Source organism: Terrapene carolina, unplaced genomic scaffold (assembly GCF_002925995.2).
Source record: "Terrapene carolina triunguis isolate 2854851 unplaced genomic scaffold, T_m_triunguis-2.0 Scaffold112, whole genome shotgun sequence".
Lineage (NCBI taxonomy): Eukaryota > Metazoa > Chordata > Testudines > Emydidae > Terrapene > Terrapene triunguis.
In genome coordinates, this window is record NW_020664463.1 from 2,786,718 (window position 1) to 2,796,406 (window position 9,689).

Here is a 9,689-nt window from a genome sequence, read left to right on the forward strand (position 1 = left end):
AGAAGGGGGGCCAGGGCTTCTGCGGGGCGCTTGCCACACGGCCCCGACCACCGCGCTGCCTGCCGGGAGGGCGCTGCGCTGCTCCGGTCGGCGAGGAGGGAAGGACGCGGGCTGCCCTACCGGGCTTGCTACAGACCTGGCACCGGCTGGGGCAGACAGAGTGCGCAGCCCGCTCCCAGCAAGGCGCTCCCCTCCTCCACGCCGCCGCCCCCTAAAGGGCGGCCGGATCGACGAACCAAAAAAAAAAAAAAGCAGCCGTGCCGCTTAAGGATTGGGTGGAGTGCCGCCCCGTAGAATCTGCCGCCCCAAGCATGAGCTTGCTCGGCTGGTGCCTGGAGCTGGCCCTGAGTGTATACCTTCCCTTAGTCCCAGCATGGAGGAGCAGTGGCCTGACTGAGCCTGTTCTTCCCCTCCATGCCCCAATTCCTGATCCAGGCAACCCATACACAGCTTTAGGGGAGGATGCGATGGAATAGGGTTTACTGCTTTTATTTCTCTACTTCGCGCCATGTTACAATCAGGCCTATACTTTTTATTTTAAAACCTCCTGTTTCATTTCAGCCAAACTTTATTTTAACTGACTTTTTTCAAATTTGAATTATTTACATTTTCATTAAAAATCTACTCAAGCTAAAAAAGAATTAATCTTTTACTTCTTCCAAAGTCCTGCTGTTACTCCCCAGTGTTCATGTCTGACTTAAAGAGTAATTAAAATAAATATCAAGTGCTACTGAAATTATTAATAAATTATACAATTTACATTCAATTGTAAGTGGAAGAATGCTTGCACTTCCCTTTTAAAAAAGCAACATGGTACCAGACGGGAAGGAAGTGTGCTAATTACGGTGCCTTCATGAGGCTTTAGAATTCATGACTGAAAAGTTGATCACAAGATGCAAAGGAGGCAAAGTAAGCATTTTAATTTTTTATACCTCAGCATTTCTAATCCCAAAGCTTGCTATTAAAATATATAACAAAATTTGCCTCATGCTTTTCCAACATTTTGGTATTTCATTATCTTTTCCATGTAGAAGAGTTATAGACATTTAGGGCCAGATTCTGATCTCATGCCAGTTTTCATTGAGATAATTCCATTGACTTTACTGGAGTTACTCCTGATTTATACTGGTTTAACTGAGATCAGTTTCTTTTCTAAAAAAAAATCCTAACATTTAATTGCTTTTTATCTATATCATGCCTCTTTGGACCAATGACTGTGCAACTTGAATACTGGAATTCCAGCCAACAATGATTTGAGCATACAGGACAAAAAACAGAAGTTTCTTAATTTTATGAAGAGGCAACAGAACCAGAGTATGCTTCTCTCCAGTGATTCTGTCCATTGTTACATCTGAGAGTGAATGTGAAGGTATTCATCATCCATCTTGCTTTTTGTCCAGATGTTGCTACTTAATTTGGAAATTATAGTGTCCTTTAATAAAAGACCGAGAAGAACACCAATGTAATGAAGGAAGATCTAATTCTTAGCTAGTTTCTGTATAATTTTGCTGGAGCAGATATGTTTAACTAGCATATAATTATGCAACTTCCAAGGACGTGCTTCCTATATGTGTGTAGTTATAGGGTACGTCTACACTACGAGATTAATTCGAATTTAGATAATTCGAATTTGGGAAACAGATTGTATAAATTAGATTGTGCGCGGCCACACTAAGCACATTAATTCGGTTTTTAACCACATTAATTCGGTGGTGTGCGGCCACACTACCCCATTAATTTTAACCACATTAATTCGGTGGTGTGCGGCCACACTACCCCTAATTCGAATTTACAAAATCGATTTTGGTGCTACTCCGCTCATCGGGGTGGAGTACAGAAATCGATTTTAAGCGCCCTTTAATTCGAAGTAACTGGCTCCGTTGTGTGGACGGGTTAAGGATTAATTCGGATTAACGCAGCTAAATCCGAATTAAAGTCGTAGTGTAGACCAGGCCATAGTCAAAATACCAGTTCCCCATAGTTGCCATTGTCTGTCTTGTCCTCCGTCTACTCCCCAGTTCTACTCCCAATTCCCTTTTTCTCCAGGCTTCTGTCCCCCTGCCCTGCATCTCTTTTCCTCACCCATCTGCATTCAAATCAAGCTACTTCCTCCTTCATTCTCCCCAGGCTCCAGGAGCACAGGTGAGACAGTCTCCCCACTCTCAGTCCTAGTGCCAAAGTGGCCCCCAGTGGCTGGGAAAACCAACTGCAGTAAAACCCCAGCTCAGCCCTGGAAGCCCTAGGCAGGAGCTTAATCATTCACTCTGTGGGGATGGTGCATTCACAGTTCGGTCAGCACTAGCAGCTGTGAGGGGATGGAGCATGCCCAGTGAGAATGGACTCTTCAGAGAATTTAACAGCCAAATTCTAATACTTCTTTATTTTGAAGTCCCGGCAGTAGAAATAGATTAATACTGTTTATATTTAGTAATAATTTAAATATTTATTATTGTGTGTATTGAGAAAAATGGGAGCTGCCCCTTTCTGAATAGGGTGGGGGCACAGTGAGTGAGCTACTGCACAGTCTAGAGCACAGATATCAAACATATGGCCTGCAGGCCGGATCTGTCCCATGAACAGAGATGAAAGTAAGGCAGTACGCCCTGGTACGATGTACCGGCAAGAGCCGGTGCCCCCTACTGGGGTGGATCAGCTTCCCCTGGCAGCAATTTAAAGGGCCTGGGGCTCCCAGCAGCGGCTGGAGCCCCAGGGCCCTTTAAATTGCCACCAGAGCCCTGTTGCCGGAGCCCTGGGGAAGTGGCGGCGGGGCTCAGGCGGCGATTTAAAGGGCCCAGGGTGCCTGCCTCAGCTATTGCCCTGGGCCCTTTAAATCATCCCTGGAGCCCCAGGGTAGCGGCAGCAGGGCTCCGGCGGCTATTTAAAGGGTCCGGGGCTGCGGCAGCCGCTACCGCCCTGGCCCTTAAAATAGCCACCGGAGACCCGCTGCCGCCTCCCCAGGGCTCCAGCAGCAGGGCTCCAGGGACGATTTAAAGGGTCCGGGGCTCTGGTAGCCGCTACCACCCCAGGCCCTTTAAATTGTCCCCGGAGCCTGCTGGAGCCCTGGGGTAGAGGCAGCAGGGCTCTGGCAGTGATTTAAAGGGCCAGGGGCTCCCGGCTGCCGCTACTGCAGTGGAGCCCCGGGCCCTTAAAAGCTCCGCCAAAGGCCAGGGCCCCGGGGTAGCGGCGGCATCCGGGAGTCCCCCCGATGGTGATTTAACATGCCCGGGGCTCCACTGCAGTAGCGGCAGCTGGAGCCCCGGGCCCTTTAAATCATCCTTGGGGCTCCCAGCCGCCTGTGTAGCTGGTAGCTCCGGGGGTGATTTAAAGGGTCCGGGGCTCCCAGCTGCTGCTACCACAGCCCCAGCCCTGGGCCCTTTAAATCCTGATTTAAAGTGCCTGGGGATTTAAAGGCCCCGCCTCTTCCACTAGAGGCCACACCTTTTCTGGTTGAGACCCCGCCCCCTCCTAAGGACTCTGGAGTACCAGTAAGTCCTTTAAGTTACTTTCACCCCTGCTCAGAAACACTTTCATTCAGCCTGCAGACTTCGCATGAATCTACAGGCTTGTCGGCATGATTCCCAGAGTCTGCACTACAGGGGTATGATTTGCAGAGTGCACCAGTGCGTTGTGCTCTAACTCCCCGGTGTAGTCCAGGCTAGCGTGCACTGATGTAGTCCTGTTTCAAGCAGAGCCACATCAATGTGCACTGAGGAATGTTTAGTGTGTGTCAGCAGGGTCCACACAAAGGTAATTAGAGCGCAACATTGGTGTGCTCTAGTCCAGACTCTGGTGCAGCAATCCAGCAAAACCTCACATACAGGTGTAGAACCACTTGGTCCCGTTTAAGAGGCATAGGGGAGGTGTACGTCTGATGGAAACTGGTGCATGTCCAGATGAGGAGAGTAGATACCCCAGCTTGGCAAGTCAAAGAAAACTAAGTTTCAAATAAGTCAAAGGGTGAATGTAAGTAATTACTAATATGGTTTATCTTAATGTAGATCTATTTTAATAATTTTTGCTGAATGTGGCCTGTACCAAGTATCAGATCAGACCTGTTGTATGAAATGAGCTTGACACCCCCGGTCTACAGTGTTCAGAGTGTGTGCTGCTGCTGCAAGAGGAGGCTAGCCTGTTGTGTGTCCTGAGGTCCCTGCCAACAAGAAACTCCTATAGAAAAAGATTTGAACTCCCACAATAAACCATGTTCTCTTTGAACAGATGGGTGTTACGATTGTTAACATTGACTGAACATGTGCGAACTGTGATTTGTCAAAGGCTAATAATTTGGCCAGGTTTGGGCAGATACTCACAAGGGAGGCAAGAGGCACATTCCTGACACAAACTCCACCCTCCTGCTAAATTTCAAATCCCTGCTCCAAAGCATGGTGGCGCTAGAACTTCTCCACAAAATAGTTACGATTTTTTTTAACATGGGCAAAACAGGGTTTTTTCCCCTAATCTTGTTCTCTGAAACAGGTGAACCATTTTAGCCATAAATTTCTAAAAGTTTCCGAGGCAGACATCAGTATGGACAACGGCAGCCCAAATGTTTTAAGTGGCGCAAAGTTATAAACAACTGAAATGGCCTTATAATGGTAAATGTCTGTCAATCTCAACTGTAGGTGGTGCTTTTTGTTTGAAGAAATATTAAAACAATAAAATTTCATTTAATTATAATCAGGGACAAACTAATACAATCAAGAGCCCTATCCATGTCATTACACAACCTCCCTCCCACACATCCCAGGACTTTGTCTCGGTGGCCTCACGTTGTGGCCCCACCCCCACTTGGAATGGCAGGAGATCCCAGTCCCTTAAGGTGGGGCAGCATCAAAGACCAATGTTGGGACAGCAGGGGTTTTCTTACCTCAGTATCTCCAGGAGGAGGCACAATGAATGTGTCCAATGCTTACCACAGCAGCTAGGGTGTATCTGCTTGTGGTGGGGGCAGGGCCTGATGCATTCTTCTTCCTGTCACACATGCAGTCCTCTACTGGGGTGGTATTGGCATGTGGTCTAGAGCAGTGGTTTTGGAGTTAACACCTGACTGAGATTCATAGGGCCGTTCACACCTCCCAGAGCTCGTGTTTCAGGCTCGTTTGCAGACTCAGGATACATCACTGCATTGGTTATGCTCTCTTCACATATTTGAGCTTTTCTTTACAAACATCAGGTCTCAAAAGCTGCTTTTTTTTTTTTTTTTTAATGAAAGCTGAGGCATGGGCATATAGTGCCTTTGTGGTAATTCAGCCCTGATTATAATTCTTCATTAAGAGTTACAGCCTTAAAAAAGAGTTCTGATAGCTTGTTACAGCACATTGTCAGGCTTACAGTTGCATAGAAAACTTTCCCTTTCTTACATGCTCCTACTTGTAACCTTGAAAAACATGAATTCTTCCTCAGCGATTCCTGGAAGAAGCCTGTGAATGGGAGCGTTCCTAAATTCTCTTGGTTTCTTTTGGAGGTACATTCACTTTATAGATTATATATCCCTCATTCCCACTCCTAAATTGCTTAATATTATAGATGCAACCAAAAATATTGTCATATGAGCAATATAGATATCTATTCAGAAAGAATATCGGTGATAATGGCCAGTGCTGGATGCTCAGTGAAGGGTCCCATAATGCACTTAATTGTCCCACATATTAATCTGTTTAGTGTCATGAATCATGAGGCTTTATAACATTTACTCTTTTATTGTATTTAGACATGGTTACTAAATGTATTTCTTTTATACACTAACAGTTTTTTTGAGATATGAAGTATTTTGCTTTTTCTAAATGTAAGACAAAATAATCCCTTCCTATATTTTGGAAAATTCAAAGATAAACATATCAAATAGCAAACATGTAACCATTTGTGGATACAAATGTTTCTAAGGCTATTAATCTCCATGAAACATTTTCTTCTTTAAACAGTTTTAATTTCAGAAGAGCAAAATTTCTTCTTGTCCAGAAGAAGCAGTAGCGAACCGAGAATACATCTAGACAAATAATCCTATCTGACTTAATATTGTTGGCGCCTACTGTTTATTTTTACCTAGAGGGGCATTAACCTTAGTTCCAAAGAGCTTATCTAAAAGTTTCAGAATTTATATTGAGAGTGGGAGAGCTGAGGATGTGGAATTTTGAACCCTGTTGGAACTTCACTGGTTCTGCATTTAGAACAGACTTGACCTTTCTCAGGCTCGGGTTCTGTGCTGAATGTTCACAAGACCATTTAAATGAAGAAAAAAGAAAAAGAAGAAAAAACTCTTCTGCCCTTGACTGAGAATATTTGGCGTCCTCATTTTTCATATTGCTAGACTATTCCTGCCAAAAAACAAGCATTGCTTTGCTGTTTCTATGGTAAACATAATGAAAAGTATGTTCTGTTGCTTGACTGTTCTGTGTATATTCGTGTGATGGTGCCTGTGAGCCTGTTTTTGAAATCGTTTAAGTGCATTCCACTGCGCCCCTCCATTGTGAAGAAAGGGTTGGAAAGACAATATTTTTCCTTATGATTTTTCCTTCCTTTTCTTTGATTTTTAAGCTCTTGCTCTAGTTGTGCTGTTACAGATAAGACCCAAGTGAGGCCCAAATCGATGTTATCTCCAAACCAGCAAGTGAGGCCCTTGTTAAGTCAATGTACTGTAATTTAGGACAGCCTTGATTATCCAAATATCATGAGGGAACACTCAATAAATTCTGATAATCAAGGTTTCTGATGAGGGGATTTTCAAAGTAATTCATAGAGTTTACAGCCAGAAGTGTGGTGTACACAGCTCTTTTTAGGATCATTGAGATTTTGATATTAGAAACTGGACTATGTCCATGATCCACCCATACTGGTACATTTTGGGATCATTGAATGTTATCTCCCAGTAGGCCCAATTCCACCAATCCTTAATCATGTGTGCAGTCCCATAGATGTAATAAATAAAGTAAAACATCATTTTTCTGTTTAGTTCATCTATTGACATAAAATAAAAGATTTTCAAAGTGCCTTAGGAGCCTAAGGCTCATTTTCAAAAGTGTCGTGAGGCCAAATTTACAAAGGTATTTAGGTGTATAAAGATGCATATAGGCATCTCTATACCATTGTAAATTTGGCTTTTAGGCAGTTAGTATCTAAATTCCATTGATTTTTGAAAATGACAGTTATGCTCCTACGTGACTTAGGTGCTTTTGAAAATTTTATCATTAATGTAAAAAAGCTGCCATCCTGATAGTGTATTCCAGGCAGGAAACCCGAAGTACAAATTAATGATAATGGACCAAATTCTGCTTTGTGACACGATTATTAATCAAAAGTAATTCCACGGGTTTCAGAGGAGCTACTCCCACTTTATGTTGGTGTAACTGAAAATAAAATTTGGCCCATATTTAGTATAAAATCACTAAATTCTTGCTTATAATGCTATATTAAACTAAAACTGCAATCTAATGCAGTACCTGTGTAAGAGATAATCATATAAACTAGTTAAAAAAGAACAGACTTATAAATGGCTTATACCTTAAATATTATATAAACATAAAGGAATAATTAGCAATCAAGTGAGAAGCCACCATCTTGATGGTCTACTACCATCAACAACAGCACAGCAGAGCATTTCTGATTCCATCCAATAGAGAGTAATGGTGCACATACCCACTATCCGGTTCATTATGCTAAATGAGGGAGAGTGAACTTCTTGCCTCAGTGATGTCAATGACAAACCTACTATTGGTTTCAATAGGGCCAGTATTTCCCCTGGTGAGTTTTATATTTCTAAAGTAAAGTCTAATTAATTAACATATACTCTTGCACTCTACCTGAAATTCCCAAAGACAGAAATGTCAAATAACCATGGCTATCTTTGAATAGGATAAAATATTAAGTTATTAGTTTGAGAAAAGGCAGTTGTTGTCATTTTTGTGTACTGTGGTGAAATATGGAACTTAAAAGCTTGCAATTCCCCAAAATGCATAATCAGAGCTCATGGCAATGGATGGGAAAAAAAGAAGAGTGTTTAAACTGAAGTAGTTGCAAACACAAGTTGAATAGGACTTTTTTATTTATTTATTTATTTATTTTTTAATATGTAAGGATTGTGCTGACTGAAAGGTTTGTTGTCATAAAGATGTGACATTCTTAGTTTAAAAAATACAAAGAAACCCTTAACCGAGTTGGTTTTGCCACAACAGAATTTAATATCTATCTCTGTTCAAAAAATTATTCTGCAGGTAGTGTTTTAAATAAAGTAGAATATGTAAGTATTTTAATGAGTTTGTGCCCATTCATTTCTCTAATAAAACAGACATATATCTTGAGTCCAAAACTACCCGAACATTGAGAAGTAGAATGAGCATCAGCCACAAAGTGTAGGTCTGGATCTTAATATCAACTCTTTCAGAATCCACTGATGTTTGGGTCCAGGATTTTGGAAATGCTGATCTGGGTTGAGCATTTTCAAGGGACATTTGGGAACCTATCACTACTTGGAGGCTGTGACAATATCAAAAGTGTGCATCTTTAGTTAACTCACTCCCTACAAGTTTCATCTAACTGATCCCAAGTTCTTTTTTTTTTTTTTTTTTTTTTTAAGTCAAACATTCACTACCCAAAGCAGTACATCTAGGCAAATAACCCTTCATTATGTTCACATCTGCTAAACAAATTCCAAGTTCAAAATGAGTTACAAGAAAACTATTTCCTGGAAAGAAATAAAACTTATGAGAAAACTCTTCCTTAGGAATATACGTTTGCTTTCTCATAACAGTTTAAATGGCGTAAGTTATTTCATGTTCTTTTAACCTGGGCTTGTGTATATTTTAAACTGCTTAATAACTCATACTATAATGACTGCAAGTTGTGAAATCCTTTTTGCACCTAGGTATAAAGAAGCACCATTCAAGATAAGTAATCAAACCTGTCTGCCAAGCTGACTGGACTGGGAACCATAAATCTGAACATCCCTGAACTTTGGGAAAACTCAGATTCAGATCTAGTTCTAAACTAGATGGGCTCAAGCCTATCACTGCTCTGAAGTTAAGGCCACAATTTTCACAACTGGCTACTGATTTTCAAGTGTTTCATTTTCTGGGTGCACAACCTGAGTGGAATTACACCATTGTGAGGCCCGAGTTTTCAGAACTGTTGTACACTAAAAGTTCCAATTGAAATCAATAGAAACTATAAAAATCAGGCCCATATCTCAAGTTAGGCATAAAAATGAGATACACAAAATCAGTGGCTGCTTTTGACAATATTGCCCTAAAATAGCCTGCATTCGGGTTAGCGAAATGGTTCAGTTGAAATAAGAACCAACTGAAGCTTTGCTTAAAACTCAAACCCAAACTTAAACCTTCCTGAATACTGGAAGAAGCTACATTAACTTTAAAACACCCTCATTTTGGTTTGGTTTGCACTTTTGGTTCAACAGCGCAATGCTGAAACACCATGGGAGAGGCTGCTGCCCTGAGCCCCCGGATTCTGCAAACACTTAGGTTTGTGCTTAATGAAATGTCCCATTGGAAGTGAATGGATGCGTAAGTGTTTGTAATATAGGACAGCTAATATTTATGGTCTAGCTGGAAGCAAGAAGTAATGGAAATCTCATAAGAGCCTGCTCTCTTAGGTCAGATTTTGCCATGCTTACCTCAAGCTGAGTAACATCTTACTTTGTGAGTAACTTTTAGTTAAATTAACCTAAGGTAAGAGTGGCA